Source organism: Camelus dromedarius, unplaced genomic scaffold (assembly GCF_036321535.1).
Source record: "Camelus dromedarius isolate mCamDro1 unplaced genomic scaffold, mCamDro1.pat HAP1_SCAFFOLD_169, whole genome shotgun sequence".
In the NCBI taxonomy this organism is placed as follows: domain Eukaryota; kingdom Metazoa; phylum Chordata; class Mammalia; order Artiodactyla; family Camelidae; genus Camelus; species Camelus dromedarius.
In genome coordinates this window covers 76,847-96,660 of record NW_026989778.1, presented here as the reverse complement: position 1 = coordinate 96,660, position 19,814 = coordinate 76,847, and the positions used below count along the sequence as shown (strand labels likewise).

Here is a 19,814-nt window from a genome sequence, read left to right as displayed (position 1 = left end):
TTTTCTGATTGCTCTAAGTTGCTTCTACTTGGTAAAGCAGATAATTCTGCAGGTGAATTCAGTAATTTCCATTGGGAATATCTAGCCATTTTGGGCTCTCTAACTTCTATTGGTCAAATACCGATACACTTAATTGATTTCTTTGTTTATCAATTTCAGCCGGGAGGAGAGGGAGTGTCACTCTTTTCCTCAGCCCACCCTCAACACTTTTCTCATCAACTCAGGCCTCCTGAAAACAAAACAAAGGATTTGTTTCCCTTCTACTCTTTCCACAAAACCAACAGGAAACATCAGCCTGGAGAAAGAATTCAACACAAATGTTAAAACAAAAATCTATAAACCTTGAGCAACTCCATCTCCGAATCATGATACACAATGACATGAGAGTAAGTGTGTCAGGCACAAAGCATGCGTGAGCCTGACCACCTGATTTCTATTCTTCAAAGGAAGGAAGGTTTTCATATTTTTTATTATCATTCTTTGTCATTGTTTCTGAATATGCCAAAAAATAGTTTATGAAAGAATTATGCACTGCAATAACAGGTTACTATTGTATCAATTATAGAAGGCATTCAGAGGGGATAGGAAAAGCCACCTCTGTAAAAAATGCAAAATTTCTTCCCCTGTTAAGAACACGTATACAAAATGCAACAGAGAATTCAAATTCTTGTGGAGAGGTGCAAAAGCCACAGAACGAAAGCAAAGTCAACAGAATGAGTTAATTCAGAATTCACTGGACAAACATGCTCAATGTATTCAAATAATTTTAAAGGCACACTGCAAACCATTCACTTTATGATCTGCAGGCTAGAGGAAGCATTTCCTGCTTTAACAGACAACAGAAATCAATAGGGTGCCCCAACAAACAAGGACCAAAGAACAATCAGGTTTTTAAAAGCTCTGATAAATCAGCATGTTCTAAAGATCAAAATCCAGAAATTTTAAACATTCATTCACACCACAATGAAACAAGCACTTAAAAAAAAAAAAAACAAAGAAACTAAGCACATAGATCATGTACATAGAACAATGAGGACTTCATGTACCGCTGGAAGAACAGGCTATAGCCTTTTACTTGAAAAATAAAACTACTTTTAATGATAACTGCTAAAACACATTTCATCATTCATGTTGCCTTGAAAAATCTGAGGCACTTGTATCTGATCAGAAAAGCAATTCTGGGTAATAGTCGGTTACAATTCAGTGCCAGTTTGCTTTAGAAGAAAAGAGAAAAAAAAGCTACTGTTTCTCATATCCTGCACAAAGTGTGAAGTGCCTCCCTCCCTCTTTCTCCTCCCGTTTTCTGAGCTCATGCTCCCCAACCCTTCTGAAACAAGTATGAGAAACTCTTATTCCCACCAATATGCAAAATGACAAAAGAATATCAATTTATTTGTGTAAATATATGCCTATACCTTGAACTGTAGGAGAAAGGTATCAGAAGTCCATATGAAACTTATTTCTAGATTCCTGAAATCACACACACAAACGTTCACACAGACACAGACACATACCCCCTGGATTACTGGGCACTTCACAAGTTTAGGAATTCCAACTTCTAGAAGATAACTTTGTAGTTAGTTTAAAATACAAATCTGTCAGCTTTTGAAAGCCTTGATCATCTGCTAAACCATCCAAATATCAAAGAGATCCAATTAGCTTTCTCTGTAGAATGTAATTTCACTTGATGGCAAAACAGACCCTAAGAAGTACTGGATCAAAGATTCGTGTTTATCACTACCTATGATCGTTTTTAAGCACATTAACAGATTCAGAAATGTATGTCTCAACAACATTTATTCTTATTGAAAAAGCATACGTGTTCAACTCTCTATACAGTGACTAGGTCCCATGATGGTGTTTAAGAGCTATTTTGTGTATTGAAATATTTATTTTCAAGTGCAGACAAGGAGGGTGTGTATTACTCAGTTGTAGAGCACCTGCTTAGCATGAACAATGTCCTGGATTCAGTCCCCAGTACCTCCAAAAAAATAAATAAAAATAAGTGCATATTTAAAAATAAGAATAAACTTATATAAAAAAAAGCAGACTAAAAAGCACTGCAATCTATATGCTACAATTATACTAAAAAAAAAGTGTTTCTTTCAAATATTGACTATATGCCAATCACAGAGACTATCACAAATCACACCTGAACCATCACGTGTGATTCTCAACAACCCTAAGTAGACACGGATGAGAAACCCGGCACTGAGGATGAGGAGACGGAGCTCGGAAGATCCGGGGACTCTGACCGTCCTGCTCCCCGTGACACCACGTCAACCCAGGGCAAGCTCTGACAGACCTGCTCTGAGGGGACACCCAGCTGCATGGAACCTTGGGGCATTGGGGAGTCCCAGAAAACACTAAAAATTGTTCAGTGAAAAACCAGCTCAAATATATTACACTTTGCCACATCCTTTAAAAAGGGAAAATGACTGAGACCTTTTTGATGCCTCCGTGTCCTTTCTGCCATCATCAATTATTTGCCCTCTCAGGGTGACCAGTGAAGAACTGGACCCCATATGAAATGCACTCAGATGGAAGAGCTTTTAAAGTTATTTTAAGAAGTTTGTAAGACCCTGTCTATGCCTCACACAGGTGGTCATCCATCACTTCTCACCGGTGTGGACGTACCACCTGAAATCACTCCTTTCTGCTTTTTAAAATCCCTTCATCTAATCCAGGCTTTTCAACAGCAAAGAAGCACCTCAACCACAGACACTGGACAGCTTTTCACCAAACGGACTCGAACAGCCCATTGTACTATCTGGAAACCCTTTTCTTCTATTAAAACCACTTCCAGATACTTCATCATTTTCTGATTGGTGGACTTGGCCTCTGACTGGCCTACTCAGAGAGCTCCCAGCCTCACATGCGGGGGTGGGAGAGGACCCTGCTGTTGGGGGAAATCAGTGAGGAAGGCGGACATACTCCCGCCAGGTCTGCAAGGGTAGAAGTGCCACAACGTGCTCAGAAATTATACCGTCATCACCCCTGGGCTCCCATGGACTTGTTTCACATTAACGAAACTCATGACACACTGATGAAAGAAAACCAGAAACTTAACTTATTAATGTAACAGAAGACGTGAAACTATGAACCAGACTGAAATATCAGAGTTCAACCATGAGTACATTTTCTCAATGGCCTAATCACGGGGAGGCAGTCACATGGCAAGCATGGACAGAAACAGAGCAGGAAGGGTTTCTAGATTAACTCAATGGACTAAATTTCTGTTATAAGAACTGATCTACTGCCTGGAAAACAAATAACGCCAATCACGATTCACTCTCTGTGGACAGTGGCCAATACATGACTATGAGCATCTGTGTAACTCTCTTTTCCCTGTCCTTTCTGGGCTAAAATATGCACAGAGGTACAAAGATTCAGGGATGCAGATAACACTAAACACCCAAAGCCCATCTCTGGGAGCCTCAAACCAGTAAGCCAGGGTTTAGATACCAGCTCTGCCACTTACTATTTCTGTGATTTTGGCCAACTTACCCTCTGTGTGCCTCAATTTCCACACTGTAAAACTGGGATAACAATCAAACCTTCCTTACTCGCTTGTTGAGAAGATTGAAGGATTCATTTCTGTAAAACTCTCAGAAAAGAATGTAGCACATTTTGGGTGTTCAACAAATGTCAACTTAATATCAAAGTGATTTACAAGTCTCCCTTCTAATCATCTTATGTGTTTCCTGGCTAGTATAAGTCCCAAAGAAAATCCTTATTACTCCTTTTATAAACTCTTGGGGAGGACCCTTCTCTTCCATCCCACCACCTGTTTAAACCGAGGGAGGGAATGCCTCCTAACCACTCCTCTGGGCCATGGAGAGTGCTTCTCCATTCACACCCCTGGCCCCTGGCCAACAGCTAGCCCTCGTCACACTAACAGAGTGAGGTGTGAGTCCGAGGAGACAAGCAGGGCATTTGAAACCCTTCCTTTCCCTCCAGTGTTGATCACCATTGGGAAGCACTTGGGATGCTCGGCTTCATGACAGGACAGCTTTGTGCATGAACGGGCAGGTCCTCTCAAGGGAAGGCTCGCTATGTCACAGAGCTACATGGGACAGGGTGAGTCTCTAATTCTGGGACACAGTATCATGACACGCATTTTCCCACAGCCCTGAAGTTCATGGAGAACGTGGCTTCATCAGTAACAAATAAGACATTTATCGCCTGCCTACTCTTTTGTGTCATCTCTCAGTTGGCTGCTGGAGACAACATGTGTATAAGTTTTGGATCCCTTTAAGCCCCAAAATATATGAAGTAACAAAGAATTCTGTGGCTTAACGTTGGTTCAGGGCGACTGTGTAACAGTTCTGACTCTGCTGATGCTTAATTATGGGTATAGGAACTAAGGAACCTCCTCAAATATCTTTCAGCATAAAACCAGCTTTTCTTATTTTCCTGTTTCTTAGTAATTGCCAAAGACTCTCAAATGATGGCTTCACACAAAAAAGCAGCTAAAGTTTATGAGCCCTCTTGACATACCCACTGTGGTAAACACTTTACATAATTTCTAATTCTCACAATTCTACAAAGCAGATATGAATGTCCCCATCTCACAGACAAGGGAAAAACTCAGAGCAAACTGACTCAGGCTCACGTGGCTCAGTGGCAGCACGTGCACGCAAACCCAACTCAAAAATCTACACCCCTTCGTATATGTACCAAACCTCCTACCACCAATTAACACACAGCGGCGGAGTCAATACTCAGGGAACTCAATACACTTTTCAGCTTTAAGGTGCTCCAGAGGCCGCTTCAAGCTGTTTTATAAAATCCCGGCTCACTGACTTCTAACACTGGAAGAAAAGACCGATTTTGCCATTGTTTGCACAGCAAGTCTGAAATGTTCACAGCGAGATGACAGAATAAGTCTAAGACATAAGCAGAATAATTTTTCCAGGTAGACAGACATAATGGACATTGTGCTATTCTGAAGCACTAAGCAACGGAATCAAAACAAAATAACATTTGTTAAGCCTTCTTTTGCAAAAGGAATATTAAGACTGTTAGAAGTTGCAACAGCGCCACCTATGGCTAAAATGACCTTCCAGGTTGCCGGGAAAGATGCAACACAAAAATTGCCTGTAGGATCAGAAAAGAGAATCAGATAACTAAAAGCTTATGTAGCACATACTGCACTTTGCTTCGGGGGAAGGGAAGGGTATTCAGTATTTAATCTGATATTGCTAATACTCCTGAATATAAACAAAAGACATAGGTTCATGGAAACTCATCTTAGAAGAGGAAAGAATCCAGTCCAGCCACTTCATTTTACAGGAGGGGAAACTGAGACATGGGTTCTGTCCTGCAATCGGCAGCAAAGCTCTCCCAGGCCTCATGTCTTGCACTGTAGCATAAACCAACAGATCTGTACTAGGCCTATATTCATAAAAGTCACGTTTGTATTTTTCCAACAGTAGGTTATCTAAGTATCTTGCAAAATAATTCTCAAAGAGCCAGGATATCATACAAGATTGATGAAATACAAAAACATTTATTTACATAATAAAACAGCATGAGCTTTATTCTATTAAAAAAGTGACTTGTTAAATCAATGTTTTGATATTTTAAACCTGTTAAGAGTGCAGGAAAAAAAATCAAAATTTTGCTTAATCACAAAAGAGAGAAGCTTATTCCCTGAAAATGATCAATGTGGATTTTACTAAACTTAATGAATCTGGTCAGAATTCCACGAATTTAAATGTCTGTGTGGATGGTTACACGGCAACATGAATTCTGAGTTGTAACAATACATATTCTGTGTAAATAATATTCAAGGTCGTCTGATTAAGGCAATTTAACTAGTCCCTGTCTCACTAGTATGATACAGATTTCATTAAAACTTCATACTACACTAAAAAAAAAAAAAAAGAATCCTTGTTACTTTAAACCATATTCAAATATATCATATATATAAATATTATAAATATTGAATATGCATCAGAAATAAGCGACACTCTTTAGTATTCAGAGTTGATCCTTCTAAAATATCTGTCATTCTGACAGCACATTTTTATTAAGCACCTCTTGGGTTCTTTGTATACAAGGCGTCTAACTCTCACAGTCAGACAAGTTAAACGATATTACTCAAATTTCACAAATAAGGAAATGTACTTAAGCCATGAAAACAACTTACATATTCACCATCAGGAAAGAAAAGAGTAAAGATTTTACTTATAATATTCACTGACAATCTTGTCTTCCATATTAAGACTACATAAAACCAATTCAGTCTTTGTAAGTATTTCTGTCAATAAGGGCCACTAGAGAAAAACAAGTAACATCATTAACAGTGGTTGGACTTTCAAAGCCCACTTCTCTTTGGCACTATAATTGTTTTTAATGTTTTGTTTTTTGTGCTAACAGACCACTAAATTAAAAAAATTAACTTTTTAAGTAATTACCTGAGAATTAAACATTTGTGAAAATGTACAATTTTAATTTATGACACTCTGTCTCACATTCTCACTGGTGTCTCTCCTTTGAAGTCCTCATAAGGCTGAGATCACTAAAATCGGCCATTTATGGAGTCACAGATGTTCAGGTAGCCACTCAACGGGAGGCTGATTAGAGGAGCAATTAAGAATGCATCCTGTGCAGCCTGGGTTCCAGCACCGAGCTAGCCACGGCCAGCTGGGTGTGATTTAGGACAAGCTGCTCCATCTCTCAATCCCTCAGCTGCAAAAAAGGAGACACTGATACCTACCCTCAAACACCTGCTATGAAGTAAAACATGAGGAAAGCATTTTAGTGTTAGGTAGGTGTCCACTCAGAGCGAGTTTGGTCATTATGATGATGAGGATGGCTGTTAATAAATTAAGCTAGACCAAAAAGGAGAAATCACCTTAAAGGAGAAACATTTTAATTCAATCAGCATTTCCTTTTGGATGGATTGCAGAATGTTCTATTGATGTTTTTAATAAACCAAGTTTTGTCCATTAATTATAGATTTACAGGTTCATGGACAAGTCTCCAGAAAAAGAATTAGAGGCCTCTAACCTCTGAATACTAAGAAAGTAAATTAAAAAAAAATCATTTGGGAGATTATACCTCATTTGGGAGAGTATGTGCTTAGCATGCATGAGGCCCTCAGTTCAGTCCCCATAAACTCCATTTAAAAACTTTCTTTTTTAAGAAATGGAGAATTAAAGCAAAAAGATGGAGGAATACAGAATATTTTAGAGACTCATCTCAGATTTAAGATGGGGAGAAAACATCCATTTCTCAGAGGAAATCTTGAGAACTATGTAAAGAGTATCTGAGATGTCTAGTCTTCTAACATTATTCATGAATTCATATTACCAAGTCTTAAAACTACCTGATAACCCACAGAGGTGATACTGATCGTAACACCTGCCAACACGGATCGAGCTCCTGCTAGGACTGCTCTGTTCTGACATCTCTGCTCCTGAGGCCTGACCAGGCTGAGAGCACTAAATTCGGTCATTCATGAGCATCTCGTGTAAGTCCTCCATGTGTGCTTCTAACTCTCCCCTCACCAGCCCCTCTGAGGGAAGCACTGTTATCATCATCCCCACCTGCAGATAAGGCCACTGAGGCACAGAGACTAAACCCTTTCCAGGTCACATTGGCATTAAAGGACGTCTGTATTTCTGCTGTTTTGCTTTTGACAAAGTAATCTGAGATAACAATTCAAGGGAGACTGTTAAATAGTCAAGTCTGTCAGGTCTTCACCTCAAAGAGCAGATACTATAAATTCCTGATGTAGGATGAGGCTGCCGCCACAAACTGACTCAGCTTGAAATTAATATCCAAGGTGAAGCAGCGGATTCACGTAAATATTCACGACTGTCAACTCCGCTCACGGGTCTGGGCTCTTCACTGCCTGAACGGGGGTGAAATCCCCACCCGTGTCAGGGAGGGACTCGCAGCTCTTCCGGGACTCACCCAGGATTCACGGGCTGTTTCCCCCCACAGGCTGTCCTCAACGATTAAAAAGCTCTCAAGATTTTTACACCATGCAAAACTGAAAGACATTTCTGCAGATGGAGCACTTTCTCAGGCTTAAACCTTTTTTGCCTACACTCAGCAAGGGGCAAAAAAAAAAAGAAACATGACTCTACAAAGTCTCTGACCCTCACCACTCACGGGAGTAGAACGGCCACAGCAGCAGATGAGACTTCTCATTGCACGATGAGAACAAAATAAAGCCGCCCCAACAACAGGCACTCCCAGAGACAGAGCTCAGCAGTCTTCTGCACACTCACAGTTGTGCAGCCCACACCACCATCTATTTCCTGAACACTTCATCACCCCAGAAGAAACCTCCTGTCACTAACAGTCACTCCCTAATCCCCCTCCACCCAGCCCCTTTCAACCATCACCTGCTCTCTGCCTCTGCATGTGCCTTTTCTGGGCATTTCAGATCACTGAAATCAACAATATGTGGCCGTTTGTGTCTGCTTCCTTTCACTTAAAATGCTGTTTTCAAGGCTTGTCCATTTTGAAGTGGTATCAGCATCTCTCTCTCTCTTTTTTTTTTTTTGAAACCGTTAAAGTTTATTAGAAGGTAGTAAGTACTATCAAAAAGAGTACGGTGGAGCATAAGTGATTGGGTTTCAAAGGGAAAAGTGCGGGTTGAACAGTCAGGGAGGATTTCCCAGAACAGGTGGCCTTTTTCATTTTCCTCTTTATTTGTTTTTTCTTTTTTATTCACTCTTACATGTGAATAATGTTCCACAACATGGAGTTACTACATTCTGTTCTTCCATTCAGCAGCTATTTTTGGACGAAGTCCAGTAGAATGAGTGTAAGAAGTGACTATCATGGATGGCATTTAAGCAAAGGGCAAGACGTGCTTTCAAAAAACAAGCCAACAAACAGAGGCACAAGGAAATTCAGTGCGTTTCTGAGCAAAGAGCATGCTTGCTTCGGCAGGACTACCGTGCAGGGCTGGGGCGGATACTGGCAAGAATCACGGTGAGGGAGTCACCTGAGAAAACTCCCCACTGCAAGCAGCTCAGCCAATTCTCCCTCACCCTGTATTGTTAGAGCCATGTTTCTAGGTTACTCTTGTTTCAAGTAATAGTACTTTAACTGCACATCTGATCATCTGCCTCAGACCACATTACCTAGAAGCCACAGAAAATCATTCACTGACCGGAGCAGCTCCAGGACATAACGGTGATGGATCAGGGAGTCCAGCAGCATTCCAGCCTGCAGGCACAAACCCCACATGTGCCCTGGTGATGACCGGAAAATAAAATGCATGGAAATATCTCATTGCTGGTACACGACATCTGCCCTCAAATTGCCCCAAAATCATGCTGGCAAAGCACTACTCAAACTTTTCACTCCAAAAAAAAAAAAATGCTAAGAAGGCAAATTTAGGCCCTTCCATTAAAAGCCAGCAACCATCACTGCCAGTATCTGAGCTGGAATTCTCCTGACTTCAAAAACCACCGCGCAGTTACTTTTCAAACGTGAAAGTCATATATGTATTCCACGTAGATGATATTACAGTAGGATTTTTCTTTTCAAAATTTCCAGTTGCAACATTAGCACAAGAAAGTTTATGTTTCAGCTTTAAAAAAATCAATTATCCTCCACTTTCTTAATTTTGAACCTATTATTATTTTATAAAGGGAGCTATGCTGCATATTATAAACCAACTGTTTGGTTTCTGCAAATAAGACCTTTATGACCTCACTATTTCAGAGCAAACTTTAATGATGTTTTGAGAGGTGGGGCCTGGGGCGCTCACTAACAGCTTTTTAAATACTGACAAGTATGTGCTCTTAAGTAATGCAAAGGCTCTAACTCCACACTAGCTCAGAAAGCAAAGAAACTGCACCAAAGACTTACTTTAACATTTTAATATATTCCTATTGTTTTGAATATTAACGTTCTTAAAAGATATGATTTTTTTGAGAAAGCCAACAGCTGTATTAAATTTCCTCTCACCAAGAAAGCAATCTTTATCAAGAATAAAAACCCCTATAGAAATTGAAATGACGGGATGTTTCTAGCTAAGTGAACATGCAGATCAGAACACAAACCTAAATCCTATCAGATCTCACTCGAACGAGCTCAACAAAGTCCTGGGCTACCCTGGAACTTAGCTCTTCTTTTCCAAAAGTTGGCTGAGCTAAGATCATCACACAAGGCAGGGAAGGAAAGAAGAGGAAAGTCCACCTGGCAGCCTCCATCTGTTTACTTCCAGCCAAAAGTCGCCTCTAGGGTCGCCCTGCTAACAAGCCCTCCCCATAAGGAAATCCGGCATCCACACTGCCCCTGCTGTCCCCAAGCAGTCCCGACGCCTCTCTCCCAGCCTGTGAATGTTCTTCTAATGACCCCCCCTGTTGGTGGCACCCTTCCCCTCTTCCCTGCTACACACACACACACACACAGAGCCACAGCAGTCTTCCCAAATCACAAATTTGATTACATCACCCCCACTTCAAACCCTTCAGAGGCTCCCTGGTGGAATTCTAGCCCCACCCCAGACACTGCTTGCCCAGCCTCACCTCAGTACACAGGTCCCCAGTGACCTCAGGGGCCCCCTGACTTGCTCCTACTCCCCACTTGTCTCCAGGCTCATTTTGACTGTTTCCCAAGGAAGCCTTCCCTCCTTCCAACTACCACAATTTGTTCCTCTATTCCTAGAACATTCTAGGCTAAGTCAACTTCTGACAATGCTAAGCTCACAAGAAGCAAATACATTTTGCTTACTAATGTGGGTCCACCCTCTCTCCCCTAGACACACAAAAGTGCACGTGTTATGAATAAATGAATGACGGGGTGGGTCTCAAAGGGACAGACATACCTACTCTCACCCGTCCCTACCCTTGTGTCTGTAGAATATCAGAAGAAAAACCAGAATTACCTTTACTGAGGGTCACTTTCTGATGACACCCTTCACTGACTACTGTGTCAGTTCTAGTAAAACCCAAGCTCTTCCAAAGCCCTCCATCCCGGACTCTCTCCAGTGTCCTCACCAGCAGGGGCACCTTCCACCCTGGACCACACAGGGCACTCTCCCCGTTTCCCCACGCCAAAAGCCTCCAGGCATCTGCCCGGGCTGCACCTGCCACCTGAGCCACATTCTTGACTACTTCTCCTGGCTGACACTCTGTCCTCACAAATGAATATAGACTCCATTTCTTCCAGGAAGTCCTCTCTGATAATGTCCTTTAGGTCTTGGTTGGGCTTCATCTATAGCAGCAGTACATGGTGACCAACTGGGTGTTTGCCCGCTCCTTTGAGACCACGAACTCTTGGGGGCCACGTGGGAAGGAGTGAGAGATTACAAGAGGGGTGCGGGAAGCAAAAAGCAAAAATCACAGCCCAAGTCCCAAATTCAAAGATACTTTCTCAGGAAAAATTATAAACAATTTCACACGTGTGCAATTTGGCTACTGTTTTTGTGGCTTGTGGACAGCAAGAACTTGGTGTTCTAGTCCAAAACCCAGATTACATGCAAAGAAATGTATATATTCATATCCAAAGGAAACCAGAGCTGCTCAAAAACAGTTTGCAGTTAGAATTGAAAGGAAATTTGATAAAGGCAATCTCTCTCTCTCTCTTCCTTCTTTTCTGGCATCATATAATTTTAGAAGTATTTGCGTGACCAAGAGATGGCTACAGCCCGTGATTCTTCACTGGAGTGTTTGGGGCTGAGGAAGACCAGATTACATTCACTGCGTAAATGCAATCACACCAACACACTGATAGGTGCCGTGGTGGTGGAGATGATGTTCCAAAGCAGGCAACCTTATTCTGTAAGAGAACTCTAAATAGAAAGTAAGAAATGCAATGTTCTGTAGTCAATTTCATTTGCTATATGGGTCATTAATTGATAGTATATCTTGTCTAATGAAACCCAAAAATAAATTGTCAACGTCGATTTTCTTCATCTGACCATTTTATGCTAACTTTGGATATTAAACCCTCACTCCATAAGTAAAACTCAGGCCTACGCTGCAGCAGTTACATCCCGTGGAAGAAAGCCGATCAAGGGAGAACTGGAGAGTTTCCCTTCAGAAGCTGCTAAGTCTGGTTTTGCACCTGTACGTTATTTGCAACCACGTCATCGAGAATGGAGAAAACCTAACAACTGTGGGGCGAAAAGCACTGAGGTGCTTCAGAAAAATCAAAGAACGCTGAGCTTTGTGAAACAGTCCTGAGGCACTTAAATCGTACTTTATCTGAAAGGCTCCAAAACTGACCCAATTCACCATTCCAGGTTCAACAGGGAGGTACCGGATTTAGTAGAGAAAACATGCCCTTGAAGTCTGACAAGGCCTTGCTTGAATTCTGCTGCAGCATTTACTAGCCACTAAATGGACCAATTCCTTAACCCTCTGAGAAGGCTTCCCGATCTGCAAAAGGGGGCTGCCACCGCTCACCTGGGAGGCATGGATGAGAACGCAACACGCAAGTAGGGCTGCCGACTGGTACCTGACACGGGGCCTGACTAGCTTCCCTCCGCTGCCCTTCTCCCCCTTTAAACTTGCACTGTTCCCCCGGTAAGGATCAAGACCACGGAACAGAATGCCCGATTTTTCTGTGTATCCCCGGATACATGACTTACCCTTAGGAGGCCAGAAAAACTGCTTCCTCCCCAGTCACTATCAACGTTCTTAAGATTCTGGGTATTTTTAACTCTATTTTCCAGGGAGACTATTCCAGAACTTTCCAAGCACCATTCTCCAGGTTGGCTCCCCTCCCAGCACCCATCCTTTCTCACTTCAGATACTCTGTATGATTGCCGTCTGTTCATGGGAAAGCGAGTCCGGTAGGGTGGGGACTCCCAAGGACTCCCCCCTCCCTCACAGGTGAGTGTGACTACCTTCTGCCCACTCCTCACTCCAACTCCAGCTTCTAAGAAGTCTACCCTCCAGGACCCTGCAGACTCTGCATGTTCCCAAGACACACACGTGGCCACGACCCTCCCTTCAGATTTCTTCCTGGCTGGCCCTGCACACCCCCCGGCCCCTTAAAGATAAATGGCATTAGGCTGAAAATCGCAAATGCCGCTGACTGACACACCAAAGCTGCATGGTCTGGGCTTTCCTCCAACACAGGCAGGGCCCTGCCCCCCCTCAGCCTCAGTCTGCAGCTCTCGAGATGATCTAATTCACATGCAAGGCTATGAACACCAGCTAAGAATGACGACTCCCAACGTGTATCTATAGTCCGGCTCCTTCACCTGAGCCACAATCTCATAGACACGAGTGCCTCTTTGAAGTCCTAACTTGGATGACAAATGGCATCTTAAAAATGCCTCATGTTAACCATTTACTCTGGAATTCGATTCCTGGCAGGTACCTCCCAGACTCCCCATTTTAGTAACAGCCCCAGCACCCAACTATGTGTTTGAGGTCACATTCAATTTCCAATGTTCCCTCCCCTAATCCCTGCCCTGGAATCAGTCCTATTATTTCCGTCGCTAAGCCCATCTCAAATGTGGTTCTACAGGGACCATGGCCGTAACCCCCCAAGTTCACAGCATGGTACACTGACTAACAGTCCTCCGTAGGGTGCTCCCTGGAGGGGGAGGCATCTCCTGCCGCTGGTCACCTCAGAAGGCACTGGATTCTCACAAAGGAGGCCCAGGAGAAGGGACTCAAGGTTCTCCCGTGGTCTGAGCTTTGAAGGGCCCGAGGTCTGGGGGAGCTCCTAATTAGCAGACACACTTGCCAGTGAGCAGATGAGGATGGAGGAACCCAGGCAAGGCTGTTCTCACTCCAACCCCTGGGCTCTCGGGAGCCACGGGAAAGGCCTGTGTCCAGGGCACAGCCCGGCCATCACAGATCCCAGCCAGCATTAGCCAACACGGACAGCCTAGTCTCCATCTAATTGTGACAATTACTTCTGTTCTGTTCCCCACCCAGAATGTGATGGACTCATTCAGATATTATGGCCTGTCTCAAGCAATACAAATTCAGTGATAAATGAAGTGTCCACATTTGGACCAGAGCATGAAAGGAGAAACAAGGCCTCATGTTCAGCATGATGGTGGTGGACAAACCCTTCCACCGAGTGAGATGAACCATGATGGGGGTGAGAATCCAAGGTCCTAGGTCGGCCAAAACATCTTCCTTCAAGGTTGGCTGGGGTGTTGCAGACTCCCTACCGCAAACTAACTACACGGCCGTCAGTGGTGGAAATCAGCTGCAACAGACACGGAGTCAGATATTTATGCCAACATGGGTTAAAAGTAAAGGCCGGGGCAGGGAGGCCTGCACGGCTGCTGAGGCAAAGCACAGACCCGGCTCTGAATGCCCACTGGCTGGAGAAGAGAGGAAGCTACGGTCCCCTTTAGCGGTCGCTGTGTCAACAAGATCCAGGTGAGCCAGCTACTTAGGAGAAGGCCATGTTTTCCTGATACTCAGAAAAACCAGCCTCGTAAAGGGAACACAAGAGTGGCATGGATTTTAGACCCACTTCTGCCCCTTTATGAAGGCAAAGTAAAGTAAATGGCACAGGGATGTTGAATGCAAAAAAAAAAAAATTAAATAAGTAAACGGTGACTGCTTCCTCCAACAGCGTCCCCTGCAGCTGCACACCCATGAGCCTGCCACTTTCTCACCAGTGACCGCTGGCCAGGAAGTGCCATCACGCACGTCACACTGTGACAGCCAGGAACCGCGTGAAGAGCACGTTTGTGTAAAAGCAGGAATCGAGCAAGATGCTGCAGACTTTGACTTTACAAGATTAAATACTCCATGAAAAGAATCCCTCAGCAGCCGCCAAAATCAATTCGCATCTCACTTCTTCAAAACAATCAAACAAATTTAATAAGGGCGCATTTGTCACCAAATATAAGGAGGACCAAACAGGTTCCTCAAAGCAAGGATTTTAACAGGTATCAAAAACCAGTGGGTGATGTGCTAACAAAGCAAATATTCCAAAAAATTAGAAAATAAAAAAAGACTAGGATAATACATGGATCAAGGCAACTGTTAAGTTTTTGCTCTTTAAAGCGATGGAGACTGTACGGAGGGCAATCTGGATATTTCCAATGCAGAGTGTGCACAGCCCACATTTTCAGACGCAACAACATGCTCACTGGGCAGTACAAGAGAAAAAGAATAAAGAAAAAGGAAAAGAGGAACAAGAGAAAATTACAAACACACAAGAACAAAAATGATTTTGACAGCATGTACAAGAATTTATGTGAGTGTGTGAGGCCAGGGATGCTGGGACGGTGAGACCCACACTCACCTCCTGCTCCAGGGAAGGCAGGGGCCTGAGGGGAGCGGTGCTGCCGGAGGACCCCAACGTGATCAGCGCCCCTAACCAAAACTCCACCTATATGCGTCTAGGCAGCTTTTGAGCTACAAATTGTGGTCGCATTTCAGGCTGGACAGTTTTACTCACTTCCACCAAGAGTAGCAGGAGAGAATTAGGCTGTTCCTGTACCAAAGCATTGTTTAAAAAATTAATGACTGTGGAATAGTAAAAGAAAAAATTGAGTAAAAGTGACTGGAGGAGAATGTGCTTGACCCGAGCTCACTGGCCACGTTATCTCACTGACGTTAAGATGCTGGCTGAGCCCTTATGGTAGCAAAACAGACAGACCCACCAGGAGGGAGGTTTAATGCGCTGCTGTATTTTGATGCCGAGAGCCATGCCTGGTACACGAGGTTCTGGGTAAACAATGGTGACAGTGTCAACCACTATGGGCTAAGCACACATCCAGCTACTCCGCCAAATCCCAAGGGCAGACTTCAAAAGGCAAAAACAAGTTGGCATTCTCTGGTGGGTCTGCAGAGTCAGAGCCAAGCATTTGCTGAGCAAAAATGACACCAGTGCCTCCTATGACAAAAGAGGAGGCACTGGCCTGGGGCTGGGGCAGGGCTCTAGGCTTCCACTGCTCACCAATCAATCTGTCCAGGGGGAGAACGTGGTCTCTGCGTATGTTGCACCTATGCACCTACCTTGACTGACGCCTGGGGGCTCAGCAGGTGGTGACATGTGAGGAGAACGGAGCCAGCCTCGGTGTAGCACAGTGCTGGCAGCTATGCCCTCAGCAGTGCCCAGGCTCCTAAACCTGACACCTCATCTCCAAGGAGCAGAAGGGGAGTGTGGGCATGAAGATCACAGGGCCCTGTGAGGACAAGTACAGGCCATGACATGACTTGCCCCTTCCTTAAGCCATAGAGTTATGTCCGGGAGGAACAGAAAATTCATCCAGAGCCCGCTAGGCACCTCACACACGTGGGGGACTCGGGTCCCCTGTGCCTATCACTCACAGGGCTGGTCTGGACATTCTTTTTATCAATTCTCTGGCATCTTCTCCTCCAACTTACCAATAACCAGAAAGTAGAATCTGATCTTAGTTAATTTCAAGAATCACAGAGCACCGCCTCCACAGTGGGCCCGGCAGCCGTGCCAGGTCCTCCGACCGTCACCTGTCAGACCGCCATGAGTACTCTCCAGACTCAAGGCCTGAGGCCGTAGGCCGTGGGCACACAGCTTCCCTCACTCTCCCCAGCAAAGGGGGACCACCTCTCGGCAAAGGCATGTCACCCTCTTCTGCACGAAGGACAGCACTATAGATACACGGGGAAACAGAGCAGATGGTGGGGGGTTAGGCAGCCCAGAAGAGCTCGTCTGTAATTCCGAGACAAAGTGGGGCCGTTGACTTAATCACAGGGACAAAGTGAGGATGAACATTTCCCTGCTCTTTCCCATACTCCGTGATACGCCTTTCCCTGCATAAGGAGTTCATTCGGAGGTCCCTGGCGGTGATTCTGATGTCCTAACATGGCATGCTGGCTGTCGGGCAGGAAGAGAGGGCCTGAGCCGAACAGGTGCTGGGCCTGGGAGGCAGGAGACACCGGCTCCAGCCCCAGCTCAACCAGCGCCTCGTTCTGCCTCTCGGGATTCAGCATCTCATCTACAAGCAAAGGGATGAGACTATCTAAAGACAGGCTGCCCAACATAAATGAAATGAGAGCCATGTAAAGAAAGTTTCCCAGTTGCCACATTTAAAACGGTAAACAAAGAAACAAACCAACAAACAAAAAACAAATACTAGAAAATGATTTTAAGAACAAATCTTAACCTACTGTATGTAAAATACTATCATTTTGACATGTAATCAATATAGGAAGTGATAAGATAGTTTACATTCTTTTTACTAGACAAGTCTCAGCGTCTGATGTTCATTTGACCTACAGCAAATCTCAGCTCAGAGCAGCCTTCTCCCCAGCTCTCCTAGCATCAGTGGCTGTGGCTACTCTATTGGTCAGCAACTCCAGGGGTCCCACCAGGGTCCTGGCTGAAAAGCTGCAGTAAGTGTCCACAATAACCCTAAAAGGATCTCTCTGAAACAAAGGCGGATTCACTTTTAAATGTCTGTAAAGCGGCGGGCTGCACCTCCCTCCACCCTTGGCTACAAGAGAGTCCTCTTCCTTGCTGATCACTTTCTGGATGTAGGGAAGAACCCCGGCACACAGCCAGGGTGGACTGGCCTCCAGGTAAACTTACCTGCTTTCTGTGTCCAGTCCCATGATGTCCTCCTTCTCAAATGGGATGCAGAGAAGGAGGATCTTGTCCCCAGAATTGTCGGATGCACCGTCCAGCCACTTGGACTTGGGCAAGATGAAGAGTGACTCAGTGAAGTCGTCGATCCTCTTCTCCACCACCCTGCAGTCCTCGTAAATTGAAGGCCACTTCGGTGCGTGGCTGCTCGGCCACCTCCCCATGCAGCAGAAAGTCAAAGAGCTGAGAGTCATAGAGCGTGGTGCCATACAGCTCCTCTGCACGTGGAGCTTTTCGAAGCCTTGGCCGAGAGGCATTCAGTAATGATGACAAGGCCCAAGAACTTGCGGTGGGTCTGGAAGTCGCTCCACCCATTCTTGGGTGCATAGTGGTGCCTGTAGTGGATACAGTTTGCCCACTGGGAGCTGCACGGACTGATCTGACTCACCAAGGTGATTCACTTATAGATGCAAAAGAAATTCTCCTCTGAGATGATCCCCACGTGTTCGACCACCACGGGGAAAGTCTGGTGGTCCTCAGCACAGTGCACGTAGTCAGGGATGCTCATGCTGCAGGCCCTGACGAGAGGGGAGAGGAGATCGAGGTACATACTGTACTGTGGGCTGCAGGTCCATCTGGGTTGCGATGACCTGGTGTGTACCAACCAGAAGGCAAGGGAAGCTCAAGTAAATCCGGAGGTACAGTTTGTCCTCAGAGTCTTCAAATGGCTACCGTAGCTCTGATCACATTACCCAGCTTTTGGTCTAGGCTTCCTGCCCTGCAGAGAAGGGTCATTTCTTGTTTTCTGTTTCCAAGCACCTACCAAGGCCCTGATGCAAAGTCACTGCTGAAAAATGCTGAATAAGGAAGTGAACAAAGGAAGTGCTTTCCCCAACCTCCTTCAGCAGAATATAAAGAAAAGGACTACAGTGGGATCAAAAGATCTGGTTTTCTATCCAATTTATTTGAACTCCTAAGCTTCAGAATAATGGATAAGAAAACTTGCCTTGGGGAGAAGGGTACAGTTCAGTGGTAGAGCACGTGCTTAGCATGTACGAGGTCCTGGGTTCAAACACCAGTACCTCATTTTAAAAAATGAAACAAATAAATAAACCTAATTACCCTCCTGAAAAAATATTTTTTAATTCAAAATTCAAAAAAAAACCTTGCAATTGATACAACATTGTAAACTTTACTATACTTCAATTAAAAAAAAAATCTTTGTCTTACATGAAAATATCTGGATTACAGAAGTTTGCAAATGTAAAATGCCTAGGGTACCACCTGCATAAAAAGGGGTGACTGTAAAATTTAGTATCGCTCCTTTATGAGCTATATTTCCTTTGGGGGGGTTATAACTTCTTAGAGCTAATTTTCTCAGATTAAAAAATATAAACATTACCTGATTCTCAGGACTGCTGAAGAATCAGATAACCCTATGAAAGCATCTGACCCACAGAGGTTACTCAATAATATTTGTTGAATGAATGAATAAACCAGCAAAGTGAATGCTGCTCCCTGCCACAGACCATCATAATGGTACTGCCTGGAAATCCCAAGCCCACGTTCCACCCGTCTCGACACTAACCATGTGGGTGACCTGGTCAGGCCTGTGTGATTCTCTAAGCCCCAGTTTAATCGTGAATAAAATTAGGGCAATAAAACAAACCTCAAATTGTTAGTGAGTCAGTAATGAATTGTACCCCAAACTTTCAAGTTGGAACCATTAAGGAAAACTATACAAAGGGTCCATAGGCCCTCTCCATATTATCTCTTACAACTACATGGGAATCTACATTATATCTCAAAATAAAAAGTCTAATTTTTTAAAGAGGCTATTGAGGTTAAATGAGCTCACTGTCTCAAATAAGGAACACAAAGCACAAATAGGACAATGCCCAGCACATGAGATACACTCAGTTAACATTCCCACTCAACCCATTGGTCCCTCCAACTTCAGAGCAAGAGGATGGGTCCTCGTGGCAAGAGGCCACTGCACCTGAAGCTAACAAAACTAATGGTGCCCACTTCCAAGAGCTCCTGTCATCACCCTTGTTCTAATTTTCTATTTGTAATTTTTTTCTTTTTATTAAATAGAAACTCCCAATTGCATAGCCTTCACCTGACTAGACATCATGATGGCAGCCCTTCAAAACCTGACCACAGAGATCATGATGGCAGCCCTTCTTGGTGAAACAATAAAATGAAAATCCATTTCCACAAGACCTCTGTGTAAATCTACTAGGGAACTTAATCCTGGACTGAGGAAGAGGACTGGGGAGGAGGGGGCAATCAGGCGCACAGAAAACTATGGGCCACCTGTCCCACGATGGACTTTAGAC

General features: G+C 44.1%; 1 protein-coding gene across 4 annotated transcripts in view; it reads right to left on the bottom strand.

The window, feature by feature from the left end:
- The window catches only part of LOC135320633 (uncharacterized), a 135,720-nt gene that overhangs the window by 39,066 nt on the left and 76,840 nt on the right, over positions 1–19,814 (bottom strand). Inside the window, exon 20 of one of the 4 annotated variants that reach the window (XM_064483775.1) lies at positions 17,479–18,122. The exons of 2 other annotated variants lie outside the window; for them this stretch is intronic. The gene's annotated coding sequence lies outside the window, so the exon portion shown is untranslated. Of the gene's footprint in view, positions 1–17,478; positions 18,251–19,814 lie in introns of all 4 variants that reach the window. One more of the 4 variants, XM_064483770.1, reaches the window with a different exon arrangement.